Below are 13,957 nucleotides of genomic sequence, written 5' to 3'. Positions count from 1 at the left end.
TGTAGATGATAAAATTTTGTGTACTAATCATTAGATAGAACTTCCTTATAAAAATTATAGTCAAAATAGAATCTTATTTGATCAAAAGTAATTATCAAAGTAAAATATTTTATTTTTCTCTCTTCTAAACCATTCATCTTCCTTTTTTATAAGTTTTATTTCATTACAATACCATTTGCTAAATGACATATCAATAAACCTCATACAATACATAAATAAATAGGAAAAATGCATAAAGTATTTTGTATTTTTAACTCTATTCTTGGCCCTCCTCCGCGAACCCATTGCATACTAAAAAGCAATTATTATTAGCCTCTCTTAACGGAGGAGCAGTAAATCTTTCGATTTAAGGCAACTTCTTTAGAGTTTCATGAGTAGAAGGAACGAAGCTCTACACGCTTCCGACCACTTGGCACGCAATTCATTGCAACAATGACTCTGGATATGCAATTTCCCCGTAGCGAGCCCAGTCCATCGCAACACGACTGTCAAAGATGCCCAAACGAAATGCTGCCATGTTTGACTACACTCATCTCATTCATATTTTACATTAAACAGTGAATACATTAAAAATGTGCATTTCGGATAGACGGTGTATTCTTTATAACGTGCTCGCCAAGTTATGTTGCCCGATATAGATCACCATATTTTGCGGAGGTTTCTCCAAACGACGGACATAACCCTGCCCCTGATCTGTTGAGGATGGAGCAACTGATTGCAAAAATATGGTCATTTATCGGCCTTTTCACTCTCCTGCAAAACATTCTTCCTCCACAGCTGCACAAAATCCTAACGGACTGGTTATCATCTCTCAAGGATTATTTCAATCCTCCTCTCTACCATCTCGAAATTCCAGAATTCAAAGACAGCCATGGCGTCAACGGCAACGATCTCTACGACATCGTCGAGCGCTATCTCGACGGTCTGGATGGAATCAGCCGCACTAGAAAACTAACCGTGTTTCGCGCAAAGAACTCCACCAATTTGGGGTTTTCCCCAGCGTTGGACGAGGTAGTGGAAGACAGCTTCAACGGCATCAAGCTGTGGTGGACACACAACGCCATAGTCGAGGAAGGAAGTGGAAGGGACGGCAAAACGGCAAATGCAAAGCGGCAATTTACCCTGAAAGCAGAACATCCAAATAAAGAGTTTCTCCGCGCTTACTTCGATCACATAGCAGATCGCGCAGCAGAGCTGAGTTTGCTGAACAAAGATCTGGTGCTGTATACCAACAACGAAAATGCTCGGTGGGCTGATGGTTGGACGGGAGTGCCCTTCAAACATCCGTCGACCTTCGCCTCTCTCGCCCTTGATCCGCTTCTCAAGTCGAGAATCATCAGAGATCTTGACCGATTTAAGAGCGGGAGAGAGTTTTACCGAAGAGTTGGCCGTTCATGGAAGCGTGGGTATCTTCTTCACGGCCCCCCTGGAACAGGGAAATCGACCCTCATTGCGGCCATTGCTAATTACATGAGATATGATGTTTATGATCTGTAGCTCACGCAAGTGTGTGATAACATTGAGCTCCACGCTCTTCTGAAATGTCCCCTTTTCTGATTTGATATGGTATTTCACACCTCTAATCAAATTTTCAAAATCAAATAACTGCTATCACAAAGATTCACCAAATTTCTCAAGAAACCCCAAATCGGGTATGCCGAAAATTGTGCCAAAAAGCTTCACAGCTTCACCTGTTATTAATAAATTTGAAAGTGAAAATTTTTACAGAAAGTTCAGCAGCATAACAGCCTACAAAATGACATTTCCAGATCTATATAGCCTTTACACAACAGCTCACAAATGTAGGACAAAAACTATGCTCATCGGGCTCCCGAAATTAACACAAAATGCCCGAAAACACCACAAAAACACTAATAAACTATCTCAGAAGTTTAATCACGTCCCAATACATATATTCAGCTCTATTTTAACAGCTTAAAGTCTAAAATACAGCAGCAACCAAAACTGATATGAAATGCTCAACTGAAAACACCAAACTCATGCAAAAAACACACCCAAAAACTCACAAATCTACACTGTTCAGCACAAAGGAAAACTCTGTATGAGCATGCACATGGAATGGCTTCAAATTCCCGTCTTTAGCCTTCCTGAAAACCTGCAAACTCCCGTTCTTGGGTCTCCCTGGAAACCTGCAAACTCCCGTTCTTGGGTCTCCTTCTCCACAGGTTTGGCAGCCTCTGAAGAATAACAAAGAATGAGCCAAGATCAAGTCTGGAATCCCCTCAAAATGCTTCCAAACCTCTTTAAAAAGGGCATAACTGTAACTCACGTCCAAGAGAGGTTAATGAAACATATTTTAATAATAATTATCATTTATTAGTCCAACAGTTTCCAAATATTAACTCCCTTTTTTCAAAACTTCACTTTCTTGGGCCTGCCTGTCTTAGCAAAGATTATTATTTTTTAATTATTTGAAAAGGGGACATGACAAGTCCTCCCCTCCCAAACATTGCTTGTCCTCAAGCAATGGCTGAACAATAAACCAATCAATCCTCCTGGATCCCAAATGTAGTCATGAACTATACTACTACCAATTAACACAGACTCCTGCAAGATCCTCTGCAATATGACCAAGAGGAATCCATAATCAAACTGGCAATTATAGCTCAACCAAACTCCAAAATCACCATTACCACAGTCAAAAACCCATGAGACACAAACTCTTAGAATATCAAAACCTAAGTAAAGTGGACTACCAACATAGTAAATACCATCAATGCATTCCACTGGCCTATATGGAATGTACAATCCAACTCTGCAACAATGGTGAATGCTCTCAAATGAAACTATACCAAGTATGAAGAATCCACACACTGTACAACTCCTGCAGTCAACACAACTCTGTAGATCATTGGCCACTGTCTCATAACCATAACTCCCATGCACCCCTGATGGTGAAAAGCCATCACAAGATAAACAACAAGAAATGGAACCAAAACCAAATTTTTCTGCCATCAACTCCTCAGCATAAGGATCAATTCTTAACTGATGTACATACCCTGCAATATAATGTTGATTAAAAAAACCAACCTCAGTCAACAGCTCACCATGAACAAGTGATACAACCCATTGTGATTGATCACTAGCTAAGTCAGGAGATGTCATAGCCAATGGAGTAGAATCAATAACAACACTTGCTGAAGCATCACTCCAAAACTCCTGCTCTAAGTTATGTATTATCAAGCTATCAACTACAGAACCTGTCCCCATGTCGTGCCCATCACAACTCTCATCTCGAGGCATCAAACTATTCCATAACTGATGATAAGCACTAGGAACCAAAGTACATCTCTGTATCATAATCTCATCAACATGGTAATCAAAGGTAAATTGATGAGCGTACCTCACAGTGTAATGCCGATAGAATGCACCAATCTCAGTCAGTGGCTTAGACTGTAATCTAGATGAAACTAACTGCAATTGATCATCAACCATGTTGGAACTGACTACTACCTCCAAAGATATCACCAAGGGAGTAGTATTACTAGCAGGAACCATGCCAACTGTCGACTCACCAACATCACACACGACCTTTGATACATCTCTAGTCTCTGTGCCTTCAGTACTAGAGGCCACCACCCTGTTAGACATACAATAATCTGCTACAATACCCAACTCAACTAAACCTGACTCTAGTGGGAATGAACCTGATATGCCAATGTTAGTATCAAGGATGGATGCATCCCCATCTCCACTGTCTCTGACAATCTCAGCCATGGACATCCTCGAATCACCAAACACCATAGCTTGTGACTGTATAGAATCAGATAAAGACTGTAGTCGCTCTAACTCCATGGTCACCTTAGCCAAATGAAACTGTGACTCCTTGAAAGCCAACTGTGTACTCTCAAGAATCTTAGAAGTCACCTCAAGCTGCTCAGTAAGCTCACTCACCTCATCTTCCTTGGCCAACAATGCATCATATGTTGTACTACCCCACTCCATAAGATAATCTCTGTCAGCTACCAACTACATATAATTCTGTCTCAAAATCCGAATAGCCTCCCATAAAGAGTGGATCTCTGTCAAGGAAAGATAACTTCCTTCCTGCTCATCACTAGTAGGAGAACCCCATCCATAAACTGCTAATAACTGACGAGCAGCATCAAAATGTTGGCAAGTGATAGCAATGTCTCGGTCACTAACTCTCAACTGATTAGACACATGATGGCATTGGCTTGACTGTCTCCTAAAAACCTCCTTTGATGCACTGTCTAAAGAAGTATCCTCAAAGTTACTAGTCTCTAGAGTATTACCATCCATGTCCTGTGAATCAACTCTAAAGTTCATATCAACATACAGAGTATCAAAAACTGTAGCACTACTGTCCAACTCCTCTGTACCCAAAGAAACTAAGTCTTCAAAATTGCCCACTACATCCTCCTGGATGTCATCAATGCCAATATGATCCTGGGACTCATCTGTACACACTGCCAAATATGAAAGATCATCAACACATTCTAGCAAGTATGGTCGACTGGATATATGAACAAAGCCCAACATCGGTGTATAAAAACTAATACCAACATCAGACAAGATACTGGCACAAGAAAAGACAACACCGCGTAATCTGCTAATCAAATCCATGATAGCACCCAAACAAAAACTGCTACCAAAAAGTGTTAAAGATCTCCAGTCAACTGAATCCCAAACACCAATATAACAATCTCGAGTCCATATCCGTAAACTAGAATCAACTGGTAACTCAAGAAAACTCTTCACTTGAGTAATATGACCAATACCAACTAACTCCACATACCTGTCAGGATGAGGTAATGAAGTCACAATACTATCTTCACTCACCTTCAGCTGGCGGGATAAATCATGTGAAGTACTACCTGCCTCAACCTCATGTGATGAAGCATCTAACTGCGCCTGGTACTCTTTCTCAGCAAAGTCATGAATGCTCAATGTTTGCTCGTCTCTACCAGGTATCTCACCATCCTGCACAACAACATCCTCATAATCATCATCTGAACCCACTACACTGTAGTCACTGCCTGTTGTAACTATACCATCCTGAATACCTATGGCATCACCCTTTGACAACCTGTAACCAATTGTCTCAATTTGAGTATCAAGTTGACTGTTACTATCAATCTATGTAATATCCTTTCCCACCACCTCCTGTGGCAAAGTAGAATCTGAGACTTCTACCTGGCTATCAGCTAGTTTCTCAAACTCCTCATGCAAGTTCTTGGGAATTATATCATCTGTCCTGTGAGAAAATCTTCCAAATAGAAATCCAGTCAACTTATCCACCTTAGCTGGGTCAAATAACATGTCATTCATTATACGGTGGTGCTCAACCAACTGTTTAGACATGTCATGGATTATTTTCAGAAGTTTATCTCGAATGTCTAAATAACCATCCTTTCTACTATTTTGACTCTGGCTATCAATTGTCCAAGATCATTCCCTCTGAGACTCTGTACTATACCTGTCCATTCTGGATAAAGTAGAGTGTAACCCCAATAGGATATAACTTCTTCAAGCACCAAGAACTAACATGCAAATGATTAGAAGTAGCATGCAACCATAGATTTGGACATGCAACTGATTAGAAGCAACATGCAACCACCAAATTATGACATGCAAGATCTGGGTAGTTGTCAAAACTGACATGCAAGATCTGGGTACTTGTCAAAATTGAAATGCAAACTTCTGCAACTTCTACAAACCCTCAGGCTGGCAAGATCATGGCTCTGATACCACTGAAATGTCCCCTTTTCTGATTTGATATGGTATTTCACACCTCTAATCAAATTTTCAAAATCAAACAACTACTATCACAAAGATCCACCAAATTTCTCAAGAAACCCCAAATCGGGTATGCCGAAAATTGTGCCAAAAAGCTTCACAGCTTCACCTGTTATTAATAAATTTGAAAGTGAAAATTTTTACAGAAATTTCAGCAGCATAACGGCCTACAAAATGATGTTTCCAGATCTATATAGCCTTTACACAACAGCTCACAAATGTAGGACAAAAACTATGCTCATCGGGCTCCCGAAATTAACACAAAATGCCCGGAAACACCACAAAAACACTAATAAACTATCTCAGAAGTTTAATCACGTCCCAATACATATATTCAGCTCTATTTTAACAGCTTAAAGTCTGAAATACAGCAGCAACCAAAACTGATATGAAATGCTCAACTGAAAACACCAAACTCATGCAAAAAACACACCCAAAAACCCACAAATCTACACTGTTCAGCACAAAGGCAAACTCTGTATGAGCATGCACATGGAATGGCTTCAAACTCCTGTCCTTAGCCTTCCTGGAAACCTACAAACTCCCATTCTTGGGTCTCCCTGGAAACCTGCAAACTCCCGTTCTTGGGTCTCCTTCTCCACAGGTTTGGCAGCCTCTGAAGAATAACAAAGAATGAGCCAAGATCAAGTCTGGAATCCCCCCCAAAATGCCTCCAAACCTCTTTAAAAAGGGCATAACTGTAACTCACGTCCAAGAGAGGTTAATGAAACATATTTTAATAATAATTATCATTTATTAGTCCAACGGTTTCCAAAGATTAACTCCCTTTTTTCGAAACTTCACTTTCTTGGGCCTGCCTGTCTTAGCAAAGATTATTATTTTTTAATTATTTGAAAAGGGGACATGACATCTTCTGACGCAGACCAAAGAGAAATCAATGATTATTATTGAGGACATTGATTGCTCCATTAATTTGGGCGATAGGGCTCTGAATCCTTCTCCGCCAGGTGATCAGCACGGGCCAGAGAGGAGCAGCATTACTTTGTCTGGTTTGCTCAATTTCACAGACGGACTGTGGTCCTGCTGTGGAGAGGAGCGCATTATTGTGTTTACTACGAATCACAAGGAAATGCTTGACCCTGCCCTGCTCAGAAGCGGACGGATGGACATGCACATTTTCCTTTCGTTTTGCACTCTCGAGGCATTCAAATCTCTCGCCTACAATTATTTGCAGATTGAGGACCATCCTCTATTCGCAGCAGTGGAGGAGAGGATGAATTCTGGGGCTGAGATGACTTGTGCAGAAATTATAGAGGTTTTGATGAATAGAGTTGAGGAGCCCAACGAAGCGCTGAATGATGTGATTTGTGCTATGGATGTGAAGATTAGGGTCAAAGAAGAAAAGGATTCAGTTCCACCCACATCCTTGGAAAATGTGGAAGAGGAATCTGAAACGCTAAAAATAAGAATGAATTCTCAGAGGGGATGGTCAGGTAGCAGGGGAGGGGGAAGGGGGAAGGGGAAGGGAGGAAGAAAGCGAGGGAGATGAATGAATGTCTTTTGCTTGTATTGATATTTTTGGGAATGGTGAGGGAGAAGGGGCAGGGGAAAGGGAGGAAGAAAGCGAGGGAGACAAATGAATGACTTTTTGTGACCAGTGATAATGATATTTTGACATTGGTATGGAGTCTATGGACTTGTATTTGCTGTATATTGATTTCTATTATGTTTCTATATTTATATATTATATTTCAATGGCGAAGTTTGATAAAAGATAGTAAAATAAGGACAAAGAAGACAATTCAAATGAAGGATTTAGGATACATCTGGTCTTATAATCAAATAAAAGATGACTATATTTATCAAGTGTATATCAGAACTATTAGCATGTTTGTTACCAAGAGAGTATATATTGTATATTGATACATTACAACAGCATTATTCAAAGATTGTTCTCAAACAAATTAAAATCAAGCTAGATTTAATTGATAAGAAAAAAAAATTACAGTCAACCAAACTATCAATCCATAGTTTCATGTGTTTATATTAAGGTGACATTTCTTACATTTCCTATAATGGTTCTTATGAGGATATGTGATTACTAATACATAGCCCATGTTTAGGTGGCATTTCTTACATTTCCTATAAATAGTGAATTGAAGGATTGTATTTAATTTTCTTTCAATACTAAATGTTCTTCCATGTCTTCACAATTTGTGAATATATATGTACATATGTATATATGTCAATATCTAGTTAAAAAGTTTATCAGGCGCACTACAGTTTATAGGAGGGCCGTGTTGCACCGATTCCTGCAATCTAAGAAAAAAGAAAAGAAAAAAAGAGATCTAGTCACACGCCAGAGAAACATTATTTCCTCTAACACTCTGTGCATCTAGATAGCATTTTATATTCTTATCTATCAACCACAAAGTTTAAAAACTAAGGACAACTGTTAATTATGCCAGCCTATATAAGGAAAAATGGCAAGCTAGCCATATATCATGTTTTCTTCTAGTTTTGTTGTAAGTACTAAGCCTTCGACATCTATTGATTTGAATTTTTTTCGTAAAATTTGATGACTAGCCAAAATCTTAGATCTTAAAATTTAAAATAAATAAAATTCTAATCAAAAGAAAATTTAATGTCGAAACAATTTAATTGTTACTTGTGAGATAATTGACCATGAGACTTATGCCAAAGGTATTGATGGAGAGTTTTAGCAAGACATATCCTTCGTCGCCCTTCCTAAGCTCTACTAATAGGCTGATTTTAAAGCAACCAAGGAACATAAACATATTTAAATAATGCTAATTTTGAGAACAAATGCATTGTAGAAATAAATAATAGTAATACGTTATATCAATAAATAATCTAAGTAGTTTATCCTAGATTTTTTTGGTAATTTGTTTTACTTTTATACAACAATCTTTGAACATGAAATTTTGTTGTGGCACTTGTAGAAATCACTGAAGACTAATCAATTTTTTTTTTTTTTTTAAAAGGTGTGTAGAATGGAGTCTAGTTTCTAGAAAAGTAACTTGTTACAAGAAATGATGAAAGACTAATAATCTATCCGTCGAATTTCACTTTTTCAAAATGGACAGCCATTTTTCCAATTTCAAATAATGGGTGCCCATTTCTTATGACATAGGGCAAGAATTTTTTTTCTCCTACTTTAGATTTTGGTTCGGGATATGCTTGGTGAGCCTATCCCTTGACCTCTCAAGATTTGGCTAAGGCATTGAACTGACAAATTTATACCTCGCCAAAATTTTTAGAGGGTCTTCTCAATCAAAAAAGTTTACTAAACAAAAACTCCTTAGAGTTCTCACTATCTTGATTTCAGAAATATAAATTTTATAGTGTTTTGATTTTATTTACTACTTTTTCATTGTTTTTTAATCAAAGGTGCTATCTAAATGTAAAATAGTGAGGTTCACTAAAACTTTAATAACTTTTTTATTTTTATTAAATTAATTTATATGTCATTGACCTACATTCAATTGTTTTGAAGTTTAAAAAAAAAAATGAACAAGGTAAAATTTTGTTCAAATTATTGTGTCTGTAGATGAGAGGTTTTAAATTTTACCTTTATAGTCAATTAAAAATTAATAATAAAAAAATTATTTAATAAAAAATTTAAGAAAAATATCATCATCAATCTTCGGTGTGTTAGGTAACTTTTTTTCAAAGGACTTACAAAAATTTATTTATTTTTGTCAAATCATGGTGTCTGTAATGAGTGTGGTATGGTCCTGAAACAAACATTTTGAAAAAGTGGTTTTTAAAGATCCATACCAAAAAAATATATACCACATGGGTATCAGATAAATTACATATTCAAAATGTAGATTCTAAACACTACAATTTTTTATTTTTGAAGTTTTTTTATATTCAATTTCTAAATGCCTCGAAGTTTGACATCAATTGACAAGAAATTTCAAAAATAGGAAAAACACTTCCACTTTTTGCCCAAAAGTGAGACCCAACTTGTTGCACTTACCCATTAAATACATTCAAATGTACATTTTTTTATAGCCAATGCGTTCCTCATTAATCGGCAAGTTAGAAAGCATCATATAGATGAATATTTTAGTTTGCATTAATATAATATCTCTTTTTTGGAATAATCTTTGGTTATGTAATATGAGGAGAAATTTTCAGACATAGAGTATGCATCTATCAACTTGAGTTCAACTTGTACAATAATTTTTGTATTATGAATACAATAAATAAGCAATCGTTCCACTATAATTAAGAGAGCTTCTTCTATACACTAATTTATGTACTATTAACAAAAATAATGGCAATGTAATATGTAAATAAATATGCAATGCTTCCAATTTCATTAGGAAAGCTACCATTTAATTTCTAATTTTTCTTTGTTTCAAATAGAATATTTATTGACCAATTTCATGTTATAAAATTAATTAGTACACATTCTATCATGGGAGCCTTCAGCTAAACAATGACAAAAAGTGTCTATTCAACTATGTCTTTATGAAATGAAGAAAAAAATAGATACTGAGAAATACACAAATGTAACTTCATCTTTAGCGTATCTACCATTGATGAAATCTTTAAGAAAAATTTGAACTAAATAATAAAGAAAATTTAAGAAAACCACAACTAAACTATTATTAAGGACTAATGTTTTATAATTTTAAAAAAATCAAATCAAATACTATAACATATTAATAAATGTATGTATTGAAACATTCAACACAATTTTTGAATCTTGTTAACAACTAGCACTTGTACCAACGGGTCCAAGATTATGTCGATTAAATGTTGAGAATTAGGTGTATATGAAGCATCATAGGATTATTACTAGAATTGCACATGAAAGTACGACTTCAACATATGTAAATGACATGGTTGTGTAGTTTACATTTAGCAAAGAGCATATTATGTGCCATCTAACTGCAGTAACAAGCATTTAAGTCTAGAATAGCCATCGTAGGTTTTTCCTTGTTATAAGAAATAGAGTTTCCTTTGTTGCCAAAAAAAAATAACAAAGCTATTCTCTTTTTTTTGTATATCCTCTGTATGACCAGTTGAACTTTCTTTCTTTTATTGTGCATTGGTTTATTTGTTTGACACTCCCATGATCCTCTACTTTAATAATCTTAGAAGTTAGATATTCATGAGTACCAACAAATGAGATTGACCGAGCACTAGTCAGCTCAACCATTAGTTATGGTAGATGATTTACTGAAATTGTTATCTCATTCTTTGTGTTTGTAGTTTTCTTTGACCTTTAGGGCAAGTAATGGGGGATAAAACATGAAGGTTGTATGAAAGCATGTGACACATGATGGCTCAATACAAGCTAATCTCATACATTAGGTAGGGAGCTTGCATGACCTTAAGGATAGAGCAAAGTCTGAAAGCATAATATGACCTTCTTATCTTACTAGAACATTAATAAAGATAGTGAGGCTCTTTACATTTGAAAAAGTTCTTCAAAAGAATATGTCCAAAAATTATTATAGATGATGCTACCAATACTTATTATGCAATATAAATGCAACATTTAAAAAATAAAATTTAATGAGTCAAATATAACTTGGTTTTGTGACAAGGTTATGCCATAAATCCTGTAACGTCAAATGCTTATAACTTTTGCATACGAGCCTTGATTTTGATGATTCAAAAAGTGTCTGAAAGCTAGTTCTAAGATCTTTCCAAATCTGCATCTCATTTTATCAGAATGAATAATTTTTTTTCACATGAGGCTACACATATGATTTTATCAATGCCTGATCAATAAACTCCTCAATCTATACTATGTAGTAAAATCAATTTGGATTAGACATTGAATTCACCTACTTCACTGCGAGATGATCGAGGCTCTGTTCGATATCTGAAACTTTAATTGAGCTCTCCTGGGGCCTTTATATCTCCATATCATAAATCTCTGAATTTCAATCATTTACAATGGTATTTAGAGTTTGTAGCAATATAAAACAAGGTGAACAATAATGCAAAATTAATTTGATCTCTTTGAAAATACGATATGATGCACTATGCCCAGACAGAATTGGCAATCTATTTTCAGATGCTGGATCTGTCAGAATACCTACAAAATTGAAAGTTTTCATTGATCAGATAACAATTTTGCATGCGATTTAAGTTGCAATATTGAAATTTGAAAGCACTGTTGAATTTACTGTTAACGTACCTACCTTATTTTGTAAGATGGTGACCTGTTCCGCCCCTCCTAGGGTACAAAAAATCTTTAGATCCTCCGAAAACTTGACTATTTTGTTCCTCATCTTTGTCTGGGTTTCCTAGATCATTGTACACATCATAATCATAAATTATGTACCACTCTTCTCTATCCCCTCTTCCATCACCTCTCAAGATTATAAGCTCCTCATTCCTCAATTATAACAGAGTCGGAGTCTCTGAAGGGAGACAAGTCTACAAATCAAATCATATTTCTTATGAATCATGCAATTTACTAAAAATAAGCTTTAATCTTCTATACCACTGCTAAAACAAAATGGGCAAAAAAATCTAAGCATTTACCCTGTTGGAGAAAAAAGATCCGGTCCTTTTAATAGAGAGATGCGGGATACATCCAAGAATTATGGACAAAATGAACATTTCCTTGACTGGGATAATGGGATTACAAGCATGAGCAAAGTTAAGAAAAACTCACGTCTATGAGTACTTTTTATAAAGAAAGAGGCGAGGGTCCCATGTCAGACTACCATTTAGACTTTGAACTCCGTTGGATATATGATTTTTCCTTCTCCAATTTTGCAAGTAAGCAGGCTCGCTCAACTTTGCACTGGTATTAACTGTTGATGTTCCATCACACAAACATATATCAAGCATGGGTTTGGGTTTTCCATTTCATCAAATGGGGAAAAAATGAACAAACACTTACCATAATTTCCATGAGGGGTACCCACAAGCCTTATAGAGACTACTCTTCAGAATAGCTCACCGAGGTTGTCAATGATTCCAGCATGCAAATCATTCAAATTCAACACATTTTCTTCTAAGCTACAACAAAACCTTTTATAATCTTCTTTCCCTATATATTTCTAAAGGAATTTCGATGTGGTGCAGTGGACGCCCAAACAATATTGTGGCTCTTCGACAATTGCTTGGATTTTTTTTGTGTTCCAATTTCTTGAATTCTTTTTGAAAATTTTGATGTGGGAAAGAAAATTCCCTAAAGATATTGTATTATCTACCAATTCCCTAGAATCTGAGAGTATTCGAGGATTTTTGATATGGTAAAGGGGATGCTAGAAGAGGCATTTTATAGACTGGGGTATGTTTGCATTGCGTCCAATTCATTTCATTGTGATAAGCTAGCAGCAGTTTCTTAGCGGCTATTTTGGCGGTGCCCGGAAAGCAAATCTGCCTCATGAAATATTTGGACGATATGATGTTTTTAACGGCATAAGACAACTTCTCAGCGCAAGACAATTTTCACCAGTGGGCGATGCCCACACTGAAAATTAATATCATAGCCACAATGACCAAGTACTTGTTGAGCATTGAACTGGATAGGATTCATTCCCGCAAAAGCAAAAGAAGTTCTCTAGATTGGAAATATCATACCTGTTGTGACCGCCAGTTACCATCGCCCCAGCCGGGTGCCCCCTTTCGGTTTTTTTCAAAAACTTTTGTCAGCTTTTTCCGAGCGCAAGACTGAAGGAGACAAGGATTTAATCCCATTTAAGAAATATGTCAGCTGTTTCTGAAAATGTGGAGCGCAATTTTCAGGAAATGAAGGAAAGAAATGAAGGATATCCTTCATTCTTTAAAAAGCTCGCTCCCTAAAATTCCGGAGTGCAATTTTCAGGAAATGAAGGAAAGAAATGAATGATTTTATCCTTCATTCCTTAAAAAGCTCGCTCCCTAAAATTTCGGAGCGCAATTTTTAAGAAATGAAGGAAGGTTTTGATGAAGGATTTTATCCTTCATTCCTTAAAAAGCCCGCTCCTTAAAATTTCGGAGCGCAATTTTCAAGAAATGAAGGAAAGAAATGAAGGATTTTATCCTTCATTCCTTAAAAAGCCTGCTCCGTAAAATTTCGGAGCACAGTTTTCAGGAAATGGAGGAATGTTTTGATGAAGGATTCTATCCTTCATTCTTTGAAAATCCCGCTTTCATAAAACAACAAGCGCAAGTTAGTAGGAGTGAAGGAAATATTATGCAAAGGAAAAATCCTCAATTCTGAAAAAGC

At 36.4% G+C, this 13,957-nt stretch overlaps 1 pseudogene; it reads left to right on the top strand.

The window, feature by feature from the left end:
- Positions 1 to 586: 586 nt before the first annotated feature.
- Positions 587 to 7,303, top strand: LOC149545980 (AAA-ATPase At3g50940-like; annotated as a pseudogene).
- Positions 7,304 to 13,957: the final 6,654 nt, after the last annotated feature.

The sequence above is a fragment of the Cupressus sempervirens genome, chromosome 7, assembly GCF_028749045.1.
Source record: "Cupressus sempervirens isolate cs-2001-9-10 chromosome 7, ASM2874904v1, whole genome shotgun sequence".
Classification (NCBI taxonomy): Eukaryota; Viridiplantae; Streptophyta; class Pinopsida; order Cupressales; family Cupressaceae; genus Cupressus; species Cupressus sempervirens.
The sequence above is the reverse complement of the archived record's forward strand: the minus strand, read 5'-3'. Positions and strand labels throughout refer to the sequence as shown.